The sequence below is a fragment of the Camellia sinensis genome, chromosome 7 (genome assembly GCF_055761805.1).
Source record: "Camellia sinensis isolate YWXY chromosome 7, ASM5576180v1, whole genome shotgun sequence".
Classification (NCBI taxonomy): domain Eukaryota; kingdom Viridiplantae; phylum Streptophyta; class Magnoliopsida; order Ericales; family Theaceae; genus Camellia; species Camellia sinensis.
This window is the reverse complement of record NC_138967.1, coordinates 129,665,274-129,684,683: the sequence shown is the minus strand read 5'-3', so window position 1 is coordinate 129,684,683 and position 19,410 is coordinate 129,665,274. Positions and strand designations below refer to the sequence as shown.

General features: G+C 37.5%; 1 long non-coding RNA gene and 2 pseudogenes across 1 annotated transcript in view; all 3 read left to right on the top strand.

Moving 5' to 3' along the window:
• The window catches only part of LOC145795312 (uncharacterized), a 67,333-nt gene extending 60,464 nt beyond the window's left edge, over positions 1 to 6,869 (top strand). Inside the window, exon 2 of the long non-coding RNA XR_014336087.1 lies at positions 5,999 to 6,869. This is a non-coding gene — a long non-coding RNA (uncharacterized LOC145795312). The remainder of the gene's footprint in view (positions 1 to 5,998) is intronic.
• Positions 6,870 to 7,180: 311 nt separating this feature from the next.
• LOC145796093 (glutamate receptor 3.5 pseudogene) lies at positions 7,181 to 7,989 on the top strand (annotated as a pseudogene).
• A 1,031-nt stretch (positions 7,990 to 9,020) lies between these two features.
• LOC145789021 (glutamate receptor 3.5 pseudogene) lies at positions 9,021 to 10,985 on the top strand (annotated as a pseudogene).
• Positions 10,986 to 19,410: the final 8,425 nt, after the last annotated feature.

The following is a 19,410-nucleotide window of genomic DNA, read 5'->3' as shown; positions in this document are numbered from 1 at the left end:
AGTGGGAGGATGATAACACTTATAACCTTTTTTGGTGGCAAAATAACCTAGAAAAACACACTTAAGGAACCGAGGATCGAATTTACCACGAGTGGGTGAATGATTATGGACAAAGCAAACGCAGCCAAAAGTCTTAGAAGAAATGGAAAACCCAGAAGAGGTCAACCCGAACGAAGAGGGGTTTGTTTCTGAAGAACTTGAGTAGGAAGTCGATTAATCAAATAAGTGGCAATGAGAACCACTTTCCTCCAATAGGATCGAGGAACCCGCATCTCAAAGGATAGACAACAAGCGACATCAAGAAGATGGCAATTTTTGCGTTCCGCAACACCATTTTGTTGAGGGGCATTAGTGCATAAAGTCTGATGAATAATGACATGAATGGCGAAGTAAATGGCAAGACCAGAGTCAATATATTCCCCCCCCCCCAATTATCAGAACATAGAATTTTGACAACCGCCTCAAACTGAGGACAAACCATTTTATGGAAGTTTTGAAATACAGAAAATACCACACTTTTATCTTTCATCAAATAGACCCAAGTGGCCCGGGAACAATCATCTATGAAGGTAACAAACCATTTTTGATTGGTTAAAGATACAAAACGGGATGGACCCCATACATCAGAATGAATCAAAGAAAATGGAAGGAAACTTATTAATAGAATGAGCAAAAGAGGCTCTGTGTTGTTTTCCAAGTTGACAAGACTCACATTGAAAATTTAGCACATTATTTTTCTCAAACCCAGAAGGAAATAAATGCTTAAGTAATAAAAAAGAGGGTTGTCCTAAGCGACGGTGCCACAGCCAGATGTCTTCCTTGGCGGATGGTAACTGAATAGATGAATGAGCCAGCTTGTCGGTTTGATCCAAAATGTAGAGACCGTATTCCTCTCTACCACTGCTAATCCTCTTCCTCGTGATGAGGTTTTGAAAAAGACAATGATCAGGAAAAAATGTCACGCTACAATTTAAGTCACGGGTAATACGACTCAAAGATAAAAGATTAACACCAAAATTTGGAACATGGAGGACAGTGGACAATGGAAGGGAAGAGGTAGCATGAATTAAACCTTTCCCTGACACAGATGACATAGTACCATCAACAATACGCACTTTTTCCTGACCTAAGGAGGGGTTATGCTCTGAAAATAAATTAGAGGAGCCAAACATATGGTCGAAAGCACCAGAATCAATAATCCATGATACAGTCGTATGAGAGAGCATTGCATATGGAGAGGAAGCCAAGTTACCTGAATTAGAAAAAGAAGAAGAGGGTGCACCTGTAGTAGAAGTGGAGGCTAGACGGTCTAGCAAGTGGCGAAGAGCAATCTCAAAATCCGAGGCAGATAACCCCGAAACATCAGCAGCAAAGGAGACAACTGGAGATGAAGATGGTGACTCAACAGTGTCTGAAAGATGCGCTCGTGCATTGGTCCCTCGGCCTCTAGACTAACCAGACCTACCCCTCGAGTACTAGAACGGTCTCCGCGGCCACGAGAGGAGGTTCCATGCAGCTTTCAACAAGTCTCTCGTGTGTGGCGAGGTCTACGGCAGTAGTCACAGAAAAGATTATCCTTCTCATATGAAGGACGAGGACCATGAGTCACACGGTCGCCATCTTGAGGGGGTGCAAAAACCAAGGCCGAACGATCAGTGGTAGAAGAAGGAAGCATCGTAGAGTGGCGACTCTCCTCATTCTGCACAAAAGCAAAAGCTTCTTGGAGAGAAGGAAGCACATCCATGCCAAGAACTCTACTCCAAACTGGATCATACTCCACATTGAGGCCTTCCAAGAACTTGAAGACCCTCTCTTGCGCCACAAGCATCTGGCAACTGACAAAATCAATGGGACATACAAGCTTGTAATCCTGAAGGTGATCAAGGCGCTTCCACCCATTGCTAAGGGAGGTAAAATACTGAAGGATAGTCATCTCACCTTAGACCCACCATTCAATGGAGCGATGTAACTCAAAAGCCTGTGAGAAGGTCCCTTCCAGGAGTAAGTGGTAGTCACGACCTCCCAAATATCCTGAGCAGTGTTCATAGAGAGATAGCCCTCTCCAATCTCCGATGCTATAGAATGGATCAACCAACCCATAATGAGGGAGTTGGTGATCTCCCACTGATCATAACTCAGGTCTATGGTGATGGGTGCCTGTATTCGGCCATCAACATACCCCATCTTCCCTTTGCTCTTCAAGAAAATAGTCAGACTCTGCGACCACGCTAGATAGTTCTGACCATTGAATAGAGAAATGGTGATTTTAAAGCCAAGGTTGAGATTATCAGTCATAGTAAAAGGGATAAAGGAACTCTCGATCTTAGGCGGCTGAGAAGTTGTGGACTCACTAGTGAAATCTGCCATGAATAGTCTACTAAGAAACCCTCAAACCCAATGCCAATTACAAACTCGGAAGATAGAGGAGGAAAGCACACTATGACCACAAAAAGATCATCAAAAGAATAATAATTGTCCTTTTTTTTTTTTAATGGATCATCATTTTTTTTTTTGTGTTTTTTTGTTTTTTTGGTTTTTTTTTTTAATATATATATATATATATATAGATAACTAGGTTGACACCATTAACAACTACCTACAGCATTACAAGAAAAAAAGAGAGAGAAGAATGAACTGTGATAGAAACGGAGTCGACTGAGAGAGCCGACCGAAGCCGAGGAGTCGAACAAGACCCCGACGGAGGCCATGAAAGCCCGAGAGGCTGTCTACAGGCCCCTAGGGTGCCAGAGAGGCTGCTGATAGACTCCCTAGAAGACTGGGTGACTGTCGATGCCTTGGGTGAGGCTGTGGGTGACTGTCAATGGCCTGGGTGAGCGGCTATGGGGCTAACTGAACTCTTGGGAAGAAAGAGCTGCCGGCAGTGATAGTAGGGTGCTTGCTATAGCGATCCCGGTTGCCCCTTCACTATTCTGTTGTGTTCCGGACTTGGTTCCGTGAAGTTGGTAGTTGTATCTATCTTGTTGTCGTCCTTTAATTCCACTTGATTGAGTTTTAGGATGTTTTGAGGAGGGTTGTTACAGGTTGGTTAGGCCTTGGTTTCAATTCCTTGTTGTTCAGTTTTTAGGTAGTCCGCTCGAGCGGGTCTTCTTGCGCTCGAGCGGGGATTGCATACCTCCAGTATTTCGTGTTCCTACAAAACTTCTGCAGATGTGATTTTTACGCTCGAGCGGGTTTGTTTACGCTCGAGCAGTGGCGCTCGAGCGGGTTTGTTGGCACTCGAGCGGGTAGTACTTTCTGGGTATAAGTTCTGGGAGGGGAAAATCTACGCTCAAGCGGACTGGTTTTCGCGCTCGAGCGGAAGTGTTTTATTCTTGTGTCTTGGCGCTCAAGCGGGCAGTATTGCGCTCGAGCGTGTCCAGATTTTGTTCTTGGCGCTCGAGCGTTTTGTTCTCCGCTCGAGCGGGTCATGCGTATATGAGTTATCCGCTGGGTGATTTTAAATCACTTTTTATGATTCTTTCTCTCTCTTACTTTTTCAAAAACACCATTGTTGAGCTTCTCACTCTAGAACTCTACATTCTCTCTAGATTTTGATCTAGCTAGGGTGTTTTCCTCACCTTTGGTCTTTACAAAAGAGTTGTTAATTGTCGAGGGCTATTTTTGATCCGAGAAACTCGTGATTTGGAGCAAGTTCGTTTTCGTCGTCTTCTCCGTTGGTTGTCGTCTTTTGAGGTAGGGATTCCTACTCACTCTTATGGTCTTTGACCTAGATTTTTAGTTGTTTTGATAGAGTGTTGAACTTGGGAAATTTTGGGACTTAGGATTTCAAAATGTGTAAAAAGGGTTGTGTGATTTTGAGCTCATAACTTGTATTTTGGGTTCCAAAGTAATGATATAGTTGTTGGTTGTTGATATTAAGCCATTGGGTCAATATTGGGAAAGGGGGTAGAAAACCCTAATTTGTGGTATAAATTAATTGGCATAATTAATTTGGGAAAATTGTGAACTTTTGGAATTAAGTTGGAAATAATGAAATCGGTTCATTATATGGTGGAATAGTGGAGTTAGATTTATTAATCGCTCACTTTTGAAAACATTGATATTTTATCTGTTGGAGCTTTTATTATCTGTTTAGAAATAATTGCTTGGGCTACCGGTGAAGGGTAGTTTTGATTGTTGTAGACAATGCATGATGATTAGGCAAACTAAAACTAATCAATTGGATATGTCATAGAGTATGACGGTTGGTAGAATGCATTAACGTTATGTATTGATTGATTGTGTATATGACCTTTGTGTATATATGCATTGTGTGTGGGGGAGGAGATAGGGGATGTACTCCACGGTTTAGGGGGAGATAGGGGATGGACCTCTAAACCGGATGTTGTTTGGGAGGAGATAGGGGATGGACTCCACTAATACAGCTCATATGCTTGTCAGATAATGTGTTGATACAGCTTATATGCTTGTCATTGGAAGTGTTGATACAGCTCATATGCTTGTCATTGGAAGTGTTGATATAGCTAATATGCATATCTGTTGACATGTGGATATAGCTTGTATGCTTATCTGTTGAGATATTGATATAACCTGTGTGTTTATCTATTGTAAAAATGGAAAATGCTTAATCTAAGTCTTTGTCTCATATAAGTGGTTGGCCAAGTTCTGAGCCATTGATGGAAATTGTGAAATTTGTAAGAAATGGAAATGGATTATGAAATGGTTTATGAAAATTGAACATTTATCGACTGCTAATGTCTTAGTCATTGCTCATACTGTGTTTAGCATATCTCTACTGGGCTGTGGCTCACCCTATATGGGAATATCATTTTCAGGTACAGGTAGCATGCCACCTCCAAGGACATAGCTTGGGAGGCTAGAGGCGGGCAAACTTTTGTTATTTAGTTTCTTGATGTATTACATGTATATTCAAGTCAAGGGCTTAATGTGTAATTGAGTTAGTACTCTTTTGTTGTAACCAAGTGTTAACTTGGAAAGTTGTAAGCCCGTAGGGCATTTGCTTTTGTCGTTAACATGTAATACTTTTTGATAATGGAACTCTGATGAATAGAAGAATGTGGAGCTTTTATATATCAATGCATGTCTATATTGTTGGGTTTAATGTTATTATTTTGAGGGCGTTACACTTGCCGACAAAACAGAAAAGGTATGGGCTAGGATTTTGGCTATGATACCATGTGGGTGTTTGGGAAGTGAGTTTTTTTATAGATTTTTTTAGTTGTAGGATATTATTAGAGAAAAAAAAATTTGTGTTTGGGAAAATAGTTGAGTTTTTTTGTAGTTGGATGTGATGTTTGTGAGAGAACAAGTAAAATGATTATGGGGTTTGATGTGATATTTTGTTTGGATTTTTTTTTTTTTTTTTTTGGTTTTGTAACCAATTTTTCTTTTAGTGAAAAAAAACCAAAAAAAAACAAAAAACTATGTTCCCAAACAGCGCCCATGTAGTTTTGGAGAAAAGAAAGAGTTAAGGAATGAGGTAGACTTCATTCCCTTTTATATTGATAATACTGAGAAATTACATGAGTGCCATAAGGCATAATATAAGGAAACACAATGACAAAATCACATATTTCCTATTCTAACTTATTTCTTGTTCTAACAATATACATATCCATATACATGTGCTTATATGTGTGTATGTATAAACATCAATATGATTACGATAATGGGTAGCTAAAATATTGGGACTTAGATTATTCCCATGTAAACTTGTTCTAGTTCCCCATATAAGTTTGTTCTTGTGTACTAAATTTCAGATTCAAATTATTCTATGAATTCAATTTTTTCGTTTTTTGCTGTTAAATATCCCTACATTATTTGGGTTTTCTTTTTTATTTTTTATTTTGAGGACTTGGGTTCTGAGAGTTTGGGACCCACTTTGTGCGGTAATCTTGATCCTATATCTTCAAGTTCCGTATTGTAAGCTTCACTTGCTTGTTGCATCTGTTAACAGGTGTATGATTTCTTGAAAATTTCATGAAACAATGCTAATTTGAAATTGCTGAATAATCAGTTAGGCAATTGCTGGCTTGCATAGAAATGGAGACTGGTCCATTCATTAGGAGAACATTGATGGTGGTGTTATTTTGTATGTGGGTGCCTATGAAAGTCATTAGTAGGACTGGAAATGCTAGTGTTTCTTCCTCAAAGCTGAGTGTAGTGAATATTAGAGCTTTGTATACCTTCAATTCTGTTATTGGACAATCAGCAAAGCCAGCAATTGAAGCTGCAGTTGATGATGTCAATTCTGATTCAACTGTTCTTGCTGGGATGAAATTGAATCTTATTTTGCATGACACGAATTGCAGCGGCTTCCTTGGAATTGTGGAAGGTAATCTCTGAATTTATACACTTGTATTGACGAAGAACTGTCTTTACTTGATGCTACCAAAACAGAAAATGTTTTTAAGGAATACTTCCTTGCCTTGGTATAATAGGAGTTCGCTACTAATTATATTTTTTGTTGAGTATCAAGTTCTTTGTTGGATATAGAGTCTTAGTATGAGTTTCTTATAACTGCACTATTTTATGAAGATCTATGCTTTTAACGCCATGTTCCTAGTCTTCTTAGAAGACTAGTTATAGAATTGCAACCAAACTGCCGACTTTGTTGAACATATTTTAGTCTTGATCTATGGATGTTGTCCTACTACACCAACCATTGACAAAGAAGTCTTTTGATGTCTTTGTTGTTGTATTTTTTATGATAACTAGAATGCCGAGTTTGGCATAAGGGCATTTTCTGTTTGCTCTTTGTTTAGTTTGGTACTTTCATTTCTTTCTCTTTGATATTTGTTTTCTAGGAATTTTATTTGTTATGTGTTTGTATGACATTTGAGTTTTCATTCCTGAAAGTTATGCCTAATGGTTCGTAGATATGACAATGAATAGTTGTGCTAATATTTGTATGAACATTGAATTATAAGCATGTATAAATAAAATGACATAGGGAGGAACCCTCAAGTACTGATCTAATTAGATATTGCTCCTGTGAAAGGATAGTTGTTATCAAATCATTAACTGCTTTGGTATTAACAAGCGAAAACTACATCAGAAATAACTAATGTTTCCTAGATCACAGGCAACACTAATTAACCTACTCAAAGATGGTAAATAAAAAAATACAAAAAAAAAAAAAAAAAAAAACATTCTTGCACTTCACATCCAACATTATATTCAAGTGAAATTTATGAATAATGAATAAATTCTGTGACCGACAACTCCTGTCAATGAAAAAGAATGACAACTAAGTGAGAAAATTTGAACTAGCTTCTCTCTCTCTCTCTCTCTCAAGCATCAAAATGAGAAATGAGAAATTTTGATAAGTTGTCTTTAATTACTTATGTAGCTTTGCAGTTGATGGAGAATGATGTGGTTGCTATGATTGGCCCTCAGTCCTGGCCCTCAGTCCTCTAGAATAGCACATGTTATTTCTCATGTTGTCAATGAACTTCATGTGCTGCTCATGTCATTTGCGGCGGCAGACCCAACGCTTTCGGCATTGCAGTTCCCTTACTTCCTCCGTAATACACACAGTGACTATTTCCAGATGTATGCAATAGCTGATCTGATTGAATTTTATGCCTGAAGGGAGGTAGTCACCATCTTTGTCGATAATGATTATAGAAGAAATGGGATTTCTGTATTAGGTGATGCCCTTGCAAAGAAGAATGCCGAGATTTCTTACAAGGCTGCCTTTACTCCCAGAGCCTCTAGAAAAATGACTTGTTAGTTAGAGTAAACATGATGGAATCTCGGGTTTATGTTGTTCATGTTAATCCAGACCCCGACTTGACAATTTTTTCTGTAGCAAAGTTGCTTCGGATGTTGACTGCCGGCTATACTTGGATTGCTACAGATTGGGTTCCTTCTGTGTTAGATTCATCAAAATCAATTGATCCTAACACAATGAATCTGTTACAAGGGATTATTGCACTTCACCATCACACCCCAGATTCTGATCTCAAAAAGAGTTTTACTGTCACGACCCCATTCCGCCCCTAGTAGAATGGCGCCATGATGGCTAGTAATCCGAGATTACCAAAGGCCAACTTACAAATATTCACACACAAACAGAGTATACATATGGGGCTCACATGTACGGAAGCAATAAGTTAATTCTAATTAGTCCATAAGAGCTGTGCATAGATCAAATGAAATGACATACATCTTTTCGAGGTCTTACAACTTGAATACAAATGAATAAGTACATAATACATCTTGATCAAAAGGCTTCTCAAGCCGACATATGCAAAATACAATGAATCACAAGCCAAGAAGCATAGTCTTCAAGATGCTATCAAAAGTATGAATCCAAAACATTATGCCAAACGCATCTAGGCGTCACCGTCGTCCTGCTCAACACCTACATATATATATGGAGAGGATGAGCTTGGATACTCAGTAAATGATATAATTAATAAAAGGGTTTGCATGTATGATATCCGAGATCTTTATCAAACCAAAACTCATCATATCTTGTACGAAATCAAAGGACAAATCAAGTTCATCTAACAAATCTTTCAAGTCTCAAGGGATGCTTACTAGCATCAATAATACAAGGGATGACATAATCAAAGGTGCTACAAAAGTTTAGAGTCTCCTAGCACGTACGGACTTGTGCTACAAATGCTTATAGTCCTTAGCACGTACGGACTCGTGCTACAAATGTTATCAAAACCAAAGCTAATACTTGATACACAAAATAGGGATAGTCATTCATGCTTAACAAATACTTTTCCAAAACAAGCAAGGCAAAGCTTTATCAAATGTCATAACATAGCTTTATTAAAAATACCACTCACTTGGTTCTTCAAACGTCGGGGTCAAAGCAAGAGTCCAAGTCCTACAAACATATGGCAAAGTCTATTGAATGCACTCTCAAACAAGTTTTACATGAATGCAACTGATCTCGGCATTCCTTTAAAACTAAGTCGGACCAAAACAAAACACTGTTTCTCATCTCAGGAAAACATAATGGGCACCAACCAGGCCTTGGCCGAGGTCCCACACCTCCCTACCGAGGTGTGGTTCCGATGGCCATATTCAAAGAAATGAAGTCGGGAAAATCTGGGTTTCCCTCTACTGAAGAACATGAAGAACATGAATGCTCAATCACAACTTGCTATTACGAAATCTTTGATTTCATGAGATGAGTTCGAAAACATGGACCTGGGTACCCATACTTGAAGATCTTATGAAGACAAACACAAAAACATGAATCTTGATGCAAGCTTTCGGATCAAACAAAACTTTTATTCAAGAACACATGAATATCACTTTCTCTTTCTAAAACCAAACTTTAAATCAATGCATGGCTTACAAATCGTGCTCGATCATGCAATGCAACTAGATAAACAATAAGAACAACAAGAGTATATCAAGATTCTAACCTCAAGACACGAATCTAACGGCTCAAGGTGTGAAGATCAAGCTTGGAAATCTATTCCCTCTCTAAGAACTCCTCCTTCTTCTTCCTAGAGCCCCTCTCTCTAAAAGCAAGGGATATGATATAAAATGATGTGTTTCTCAACAGCTCACTGACTTAACCCTCTGTTGGGACACGCGGCATCGGCTGGTTGGCTCTTCTCAAAAAGGTGACTGAGTGAAAAGACAAGACTATGACAAAGTGTGTTCAACAAGCAAGATGGCATAGGCACTCCGGCAGGTAATGATCTCGGCTAAGGACAATGCTTCGGCAAGTAAGGTCTCAATGATCTTGGCTAGGAAGGACAACACTTGACTTAGCTGTGCCACACCTCGGCCTAGATGTGCCACACCTCGGTCTAGGTCATACCAATCCAGGAACAAGATCACTAGGTGCAAGGGTAACATCTCGGCCTAGATAATACACATCTCGGCCTTGGTGATGAACACCTCGGCCTAGATAGTGACATCTCGGCCAATATGCCAAGGTGCGAGTGGAGGTTAACCAAAAGATTCCAAGATAGTCCTAGGTATAAGAGATTCAAAGGTGCAACCCAGGCTTAGGATAACCTCGGCTAAACTCACACCAAGCAAGGAACAAAGCATGCAGTAACACTTAAGCCAAACAAGGACAAGATTTGAAATGCAAGCTTAACAAGACAAAATCATATAAATGCATGAGAGCATGACTAAGATGAAGTGAGGGTTGTTACATTTACATCTAGGTGGAAAAACTTCATATGTAAGGAGACCTCAAGCTTCAATTCTTGTGCACTCTATGCTTATGATTCCGTTTGGCTACTTGTCCGTGCACTTGATGTTTTCTTTAGCGAAGGAGGGAACATCCCGTTCTCCTACGACCGTAGGTTGCACGACATTAATGGAAGCACACTGCACTTGACAAGACTTCGTACTTTTCAAGAAGGCCAAAAACTGCTCTAGATACTTCTGGGAATGAACTTCACAGGTCTAACTGGTCAGATTCAATTTGACTCAGAGAAGAATTTAATTCTTCCAGCATTTGATATTCTTAACATTAGTGGGAATGGGTCTTAGAGGATTGGTTACTGGTCAAACTATTCTAGTCTTTCTGTTATTGTTCCTAAAATCTTGTATATGATGCCCTCAAACACGTCTGCCAGTAACCAACATCTTGACAATGTAATATGGCCTGGAGAAACTACAAAATAACCTCGGGGGTGGGTGTTCCTTAACAACGAAAAGTCTTTGCGAATTGCAATGCCTAACCGAGTAAGTTATTTAGAATATGCAACCAAAGACAAGGGTCCCCTTGGGGTGAAAGGATACTGTATTGATGTCTTTGAAGATGCAATAAAATTGTTGCCCTACGCTGTACCCCACACGTATATGTTATACGGAAATGGTTTGAGAAACCCTTCCTACAACAATCTTGTGAACGATGTCGCCGAAAACGTGAGTATTTTCTATTAATTATACTCAAAATTATGGTATTGGTATGAACCAAGTAGATTAAAAATATATGTTGATTGGATTGCTTTAGGGTTTTCGAAAATATTGTCCTAATCTTCTTCCTTCTTTAGAAATATGATGCAGCTGTGAGGGACATTATAATTATTACAAACAAAACAAGGATTGTAGATTTTACGCAGCCTTACATGGAATCTGGACTTGTCATGGTTGTTCCTGTCAAAGAGAAAAAATCTAGTGCTTCTGCTTTCCTCAGGCCTTTTACTGTGGAAATGTGGTGTCTCACTGGCACCATTTTTCTTTTTGTGGGAGCTATTTTTTGGATTCTTGAGCATCAAATGAATCATGAATTCCGTGGTCCACCAAATCAACAACTTATAACAATCTTTTGGTTAGTATCTCATAGCACAAACTTCATTGAAAGTCCCCCTGATTTATATAGTTTCATAAATGATATTAAAAACCTCAGTGATAGATCTAGATGTTGCCTGAGTGACCAATTTCTCTTATCAATCTCTTGGCAAATCATAATATCTAATGTGTTAAAAGTATTGCTAATTCAATGAATGCTATAAACAGTAAGACGTCTTTATTTTTATTTATTTATTTATTTGGATATCAAATAGCGCGAGTTTACTAGTTCAATTGACTACGCTTAATTATAATGAATTACATCATAGATTATGTGGTAACAATAATTTGTATAAAACTGGTGTAGTTATTTAAGCATCTTGGCCTAACACTCCATTTGCTTTATGGATGTCAGAGAATTACTAATGATCGCTTCTAATGTTGCAGGTTCAGTTTCTCAACAATGTTTTTTGCACACAGTGCGTTGCCTAATCTATTGTGTTCACTTTTAATTATTGCATCATGATATTTTTTAAGTGGCAATACATTAATATTTCTCTATTTGGATTTGAACACAGGAGAGAGCATTGTGAGCACCCTGGGATGTTTGGTGCTGATCTTATGGCTTTTTGTAGTGTTAATTATCAATTCAAGCTACACAGCTAGCTTGACATCAATCCTCATGGTGCAACAGCTAACGTCAAATATTAAAGGGATTGACAGCTTGATCACAAGTACCAATTCAATTGGAGTTCAAGATGGATCATTTGCATACAATTATCTGATTGAAGAGCTCAACATAGCAGAGTCTAGATCAAAACATTAAAAAAATCAGGAAGAATATGTTGATGCCCTTCACAAAGGTCCAAAAGTAGGGGGAGTAGCTGCAATTGTTGACAAGCTTCCTTACATTGAGCTCTTATTGTACAAGATCAACTGCAAATTTAGAACCGTGGCACAAGAATTTACTAAAAGCGGATTGGGATTTGTAAGTGTTTTCTTAGTTTAATCTTGAACGAGTAATTATTGTTGCGATATTTGAAATGGCTAAGCCAAACTTCGATCAGATAAGTTTTAAGCTGTCATGTTAATATCAATAGAAAACAAAACCCATGAGATGTGACCAAAATATATCATTGTTGCATAAATTTGATATTTATCTTATATCATACTTGACTGTTAGCCAAAACTTATATGCTTCTAGGCTCTAGTTTTTATGTTACTTTCTTTTCTTTTTTTTCATTTGTTGAATAGTGCTTATGTCTATGATTTGATTTCGAAGAAGAAAGTAAGATTGTGGGTGTTCTTGCTAATATTGTATAAATGTGTCTGTGTGTAGTGAGATTTTCTGGACAAAGTTATTTTTAGGCTATGTTTGGATTAAGGATTTAAGTGGGAATTTTAGGATAGAAATGAAAAGGGAAATTAAACTTTCATTTCATTCACTTTTGGTATCCTTTTTTGTCTTCCTCTACAAATCCTTGATCCAAATACACAGCCTCCATGTAACTTGATACATTGGCATAAATGTCTAATATGATTATGATATTTAATTTCCCGACTCAGGTATTTCAGAGAGACTCTCTTGTGATGGACTTGTCGACTGCTATTCTACTACTCTCAAAGAATGGTGATCCCCAAAGAATCCACGATAGATGGCTATCACTTAATAGGTGCTCTGCGCAAGCCAACCAAGTTGATGAAAATATTTTGTCTCTCACTAGCTTTTGGGACCTATTCCTTATTTGTGGCACAACATGCTTCCTTGCCCTTATAATATTTTTCTGTAAGTTGTGCTGGCAATATCACAGGTACACCCCGAAGGATGAGGAACAGGATATCGATGAACTTGAATCTGTTAGGCCTAAAAGTACATGGCGTATGACTAGCTTCAAGGTTTTTGATGATAAGAAAGAAGATAAGGTCATGGAATCAATTAAACGGAAGAGTGATAGCAAACGACAAGCAAGCCAACGCTCTTATGGGCATCCTAGTTCACCTTCTAGGTAAATTTTTTTGCCTGGGCTAGTCGTTTTTCCAAACTTCCTGCCCCTGTTAGGTATAATATCAACACAAAATCTCATATTCTTTTATACCTATTTTGACCCTCTGATACTGAAAGTTAGGCAGCTAGGTTGAAAATGTCATGTATAGGATCTGTGGAGAAATTGAGAAAATTTTGGCAAGACAATTTTTTTATTTTAATGTTTTTATTATGCAATTATGGTTGTACTTTGTAATTTTATTATTATTTTTAATAAGGGGGCTTTTGGAGATGTTGAAAGTTACTTTCAAGTTTTTGTTTAGTGTTGGATTAGACTGATATATTAGCTGGTTGTTGTGATTCCCCCTGAACTTGAAATTTTGAAAACAAGAACAAAAATGGAGCTGTGAAGTTGTTCATCTGATGGCATTTGGTTGGCATCCAATTCCCAAGTGACTTAGGACTATGTTTGACAGTGAAGGAAACCAAGAAAAAAAAAAGGAAATTTCTTTTACTTCGTTTCTCTTTGTCCTGCAGAATTTTCCAACCCAATCGCAATCGTAAATTTAGGAGGTTGTGATCTCAAGCCATCCCAAGTGACTCAACAAATGTTCTCATCTCATGTTACCAACTTACCAAAAGTGAAATGAAACTGGTGTTATCACCATTAATATATGCTGATGATGCAAAGTGGTTGGGATTATGGGTGAGGTAGGTAGGCAGGTGACAATGATGCTCTAAATCAAGTTAATCTTGAAAAAGACTTGGAACCATGTTGTAAGTTGTTGAATTATTAATGTGTCACAATGATATTCATTCTCATCACTACCCAAACATTATATGATTGTCAACTGAAATTTTGGGTTTTGGATTTTTGGTCTGTTTTATAATATATTTAAATATTTTTATATTTTAATTTTTTAAGCATCAAAAGATAAGTGACTAAGCATACAAGTTTTGTAATAAAATTAGGGAGAAAAACATTTATACAATTACTTTTATCATTTTTTTTCATTTATTCCTAATGTGAGATTCTCCGAGTTTTTATAAAAAGGCCTTGGTTTGCCTCCAGTCCAAAATGGGATTGGATCGTGTTATTGGGCTTCATTGGCCCACTACGAAATCCATATCAATAATCCAAACTATTCAATGCTTAGAGTTCATCGAGTACTTCATCCCTGCCAAAAACCACATTAATCGGATATCGATAACCACTTGATCAGATGAAATTTGTGTCAACAGTAACTATGATTTTAAAAATAAATTATTGAAACAAATGTGATCCGATCAAGTAGCTATTGATATCTAATCAACGTTATTTTTTACAAGTATGAAGTAGTTGATGAGTCCTAAACACTAAATAGTTCGGATCATTGATGTAGGCTCCATCGTGAGCCCACAAAGGCCCAATAGGACGCTTCAATTGGAAAACCCAACTGAAGAGCAACATTACCCTTAAAAAATAAAACTAAAACCTATTAAAATCTCATGTGAATCCTTCTTCTACGTCAAACTGACAAAACAAAAACAAAACAAAATAACACAAAAAAACCAAACCACAATCCATTTGTTTTCCTCAACCAATAAAATCAAAAGGTTACTTTGATGTTAATTTTTTTCTCAATTCTGACCGAACCAAACAATTTTCAATCCTAATATATATATATATATATATGAAAAACTCAATACAACCTCTATTACTTCTTTGATAAATTTTAGCCTAAGCTTAATAAGATGCGTAAATAAGATGTCACATTTGAACAGGTATCAGTAAAATATAATTTTATAAAAAATTTTAGGCCTTTCATTGCATAGTAAATCCCAAATATCCAAAGTCAAGTTACAAACCGTGTGTCCACTAAGTCCAGAAGTTTTAATCAATAATTATATATGAGATTTGCCAAATTACAATAATAAAGTATTTTAATTCCACCATTCACCCAATGTTGATATCTACTTAGTAACCATACAATTCTAATTCTTATTTTTATACCTTATGAATATGATATGAAGCTCTTGAACCATGTGATTCCATTAAACAATCATTGGAATAGCATATTCCCTGAAAACATGTGGGATGTATTTATGTGATTGGTCAATTTTTGGGGAAGAAAAACCAAATTCCAATCACAAAAATTGGAAGCTATCATATGATTATACTAATTAAAAATGGAATACATTACAATAAATGATGATCACATGTCTTGATGAGGTTAAGCCACATTTTTCTCAATCATTTGGTGGAGCACAAATCTCTTTTGGCTTGTTTTATCCACACCTATCAAGATTCTCTCATTACTCAGTTAATTTAATCAACCAGTTGGGGGATTAATGAAATTTCTCTGTAACATATTTACACACCACTATTATTCTAGTACACTCCATTACTTAAAAATAAAAATAAATAAATTGTCACTGTGTCCTCAAAGAAAATTACATTTTTAGACAAAAACCCTAAAATCAAATATTTCAATACATAGCATTACAAAACACCAGATGTTGTTGCCTATGAACCCCCTTCTTCATTCACCACTTCCTGCCCATCCCCATTCCTCCACCACCACCTCCAGCTAATTCCTAGATCTAACAACTCTCTCTACCCCAAAACTAGCACCCTCTCAACTCTCACCACCCCACAACCACTACTATCGCAACTGTAACTTCGGCGAGACCTGCCACCCCAATGACATACAACTTGTACAACCCCTACCTCTACGACGCACAACCCATTCTCTTCTTCCTCTTTTTTTCTTCTCCTCTTTCCAAAACCATAGATCAAAAAACCCTAGATCTAGGGTTCATGATGGAGAAAGGCTATGAAGGGGTTCGTCATTGAGGAAGGGTAATGCAGGAAAGGTAATGAAATGAACACTCAAACACAGAACAATTATGAATTTGATAAAAAGATATACTTTCTCTTGTAATGACATTAATTCTCCAAAATAAAATTACTTGACCTAAGGCTAACAACATTTATTTATAATAGAACAAGATCCTAATTAAACTAGAAAATAAACTGAAAAAGACAGTGCGTGCTAATCAACCCTAAATCAAAAGAATTATGAAAATAGCTCAAACCCAAAAGTTAAACCCAATTTTTAAACCTAATAATGTGGCAATCAATTAAAATATCTAAGACAACTTTCTCTCTCATATCTTCTCTAATTATTAGCAAATCATCTCTCTTACACATTATTGGTTCTAGAAAGTGGGCTTATATATCATTTTCTTTGTGAAGAGTTTGAGTTGAGATCAAATTTGAAAATTATAATGAAAAATATATATTTTGAAAAAAAATATCTAATCCCAGTTGGATTTGTCTAGACAAAATTATAGGCGAATAAATTATTTTTAAAATTAACAAAATCACGAAATTGAAAGTCTAAACATTAGAATTTGATCTAAATTCATCGTAGACAATGGCAAAGCAATGGGTATTGGTTACCACGTCAATTTCCATGTCTTGATCGAAGTCCACTCTATTTTGAGTATGCGTCATCTTGCATCTACTAGTGTCTTTTACTTTTGCCTTGTTTGGCCATGAGTTCCAGAAACTCTATGGCCAAACACTCTACATCAAGGGGCTAGAAAGGGGTTCGCGAGGGGAATTGTAAGAGAGGAATCATAGCAAGATGTGGGGACTAGGTTAGGGTATGATGACGAAGAAGAAAAAGGAGAAAGAGGAGGTAACAACGACACCCGACGGGAATAGTGCGAAAGGAAAATCGCAGCAGCGGAGGGCAATTGGGTTAGGGTTTTGCGGTGAAAGAGGGGTTGGAGATCAGCTGTTAATGGCAACAGATGGTGGTGGCTAGCGTTAGGGTTAGAGATTGAAGAAGGTGAGAGTATTTTGATATTTTTTTTAAAATTAATAGTTTAAATTTAGAAGAAAAAAAAATACAAAAATTCAAATTGTGTATTGTTTGAACGGAGTAAGTGGTGTGTATTAAGATGATTTGTGATTTACAAATAAAACTCCCATTCGCCTTCAATAAAGAAAGTTTTTTTGTTCTGTTATTTACATAAGAAAATTTGAGATTAAGGAAATCTCACAACAAATGTCCAAAAAATAAAATAAAAAATTAAGTGTCTTCATAAGATGAGTTAGTGTATTCATAGTGTACGGGCCAAAATGTGCTTCAACTTAATAACTACAATGATCAAATTAATAATCAACTGAGCTATCCCAAATTAGGAAAATATTTGCACTTCACTAAAAAATAAACTATCCAATTTCGTATCATAGATAAGATTTTGCATTCCCCAAATATATTGTCCAAAATAAAAAGAGTGTTTGTACAGATAAAATTGTTAGGGGTCCAATCTGAGCAATACAAATCCATATCCAATTAAAAAAAAAAAAATAGAACTTTGACAATATAATTTTAAATTGAAAATTGTTAAAAATAGCTCTCAAAGTTATTGTTAATGTTGAAAAATGTATAACTGTAGACACCCCATTTTTGACCGTCCTCAAGACTTGGGCGTCACCACTTGAACACTCGGTGATCATCTATGTTCGTGTTCGTCTTGAGTTCCCGGAGGTCTCGGCCACGCGCCTTGCCTCAGGATCTCTCGACTCGGTTGTTTTGTGTTTGGTTTTGCACCAAACACTTGTGTTTTGCCTTTGAGGGGCAAGGAATGGCTTGTTGGCCATTCCTACACACCACCGGCCATGGCTTGAGGCCACCGGCTGTGTTTTGTTTCCATCGGCCAAATGTTTTGCCTACCGGCACTCTAGATGGTCGACCGGCCATCTATTTTGGTCAAATATCATTTTTGGCTAGCCAACCACTGTTCATCTGCTTTTGTAGATATTTTTTATGCCAGCTGTGCTAGCTGGCATACACTTTGCTCCCCTCCATACACGTGTATGAAGGGATCTCCCTCTTGACTAGCTTATTGGAGGAGCTTTGCAAGAGTGAGCTCTATAAGAAGGAGCCTCTTCTCCCTCCATTAGGGTAACAAAAAAATTCCACAGAGAGAGCTCTGAGATTAGGGTTTACATAGTGTGTGTATTCTATCTCTATTTCTCCCTCTCTTTTGCTCTAAGTGTGTTTGTGTCTTACTTTTGTGCATAAACATCTAGTGTTACACCTTACCTTGGCTACTGAGTTGCTGAGGGGCTGTTCTTGGTGTTCTTGAGTGGATTCAAGCTTGAAGAAGGGGCTGGAGCTCAGGTCTTGAAAGAGGTCTTCAAGGGTAACAACTTCACCCTTTATTCCCCATTTTTCCATAGCTTTTTTGCCCATCTTGCAACTGTTTTTAGACTTTGTGTAGAACATAAAAAAGTCTTGTTTTTGAGTGCTTTAAATATTTGTTTAAGGTCACTTTGTTGTTTGAGGTAATTTGACCCCTCTTAGGGCTTGTTTGGCCCCTTTTTTGTGCTATTTTGGTGAGCTCCAGGACCACTTTGTTTGGGCCTCCTCACCACTGAAATCTTGACGGATTTCAGTGGTGAGGATGGTGCCTTAACGTCCTAAGAAGGAGAGGGCCATCCCCTCTCCTTGTTGTCTTTAATATATGCCATTTAAGCCTCATGTGTGAGCACCATTTTTGAATACATGTTGGCCATGTTTCAGTAGGTATTTGGCAGTATTTTGCCATGTTTTACCTCTGTTTTTACTTGGTTTAGGTACACTATGCTTGCTTAGCATACATGTCGTGTAATGTCATGAATTGCCTTAACATGCCTTGTGCTTTGAGCCTTGTTTCTAGCATGTTTTTGGCTTAGCTTTGTGAAGCTTTTATGCTTGTTTTAGCATGCTAAAGGTCTATTTTTGGTCATTTGGATTGTCCATGCTCTGCTTTGTATAGCTACCATGTAACCTCTCTTGTAGGCCTTAAGCATTGACCCCTCTAGCATGCCTTCCTTGCATCATTTCAGTGGTTTGGAACCACTTGTCATGTCATTTCAGTCCTTATGATATGCTCATATGCTTACATTTGATGCTCCTTTCATGCTTTAAAAGGTTGGTGTTTCTTGCTCCATGTTTGCGCCATTGTGTATGCCTCTAGGATTAGATCATTAAGATGCCATCTAAGTGGTTTTTGGGGCTTACTTTTGCATGATTTAGGACTGTTTTAGTTCATTTTGGTCATTTGCCTTATATGTCATATGGCCATGGTTTAAGTCCTTGGGCTTGGTGGCATGCCTAGCTTGCATTGTAGATTGGTTTGGCACCTTCTCTAACATGATTTTCAGAGCTTATAAT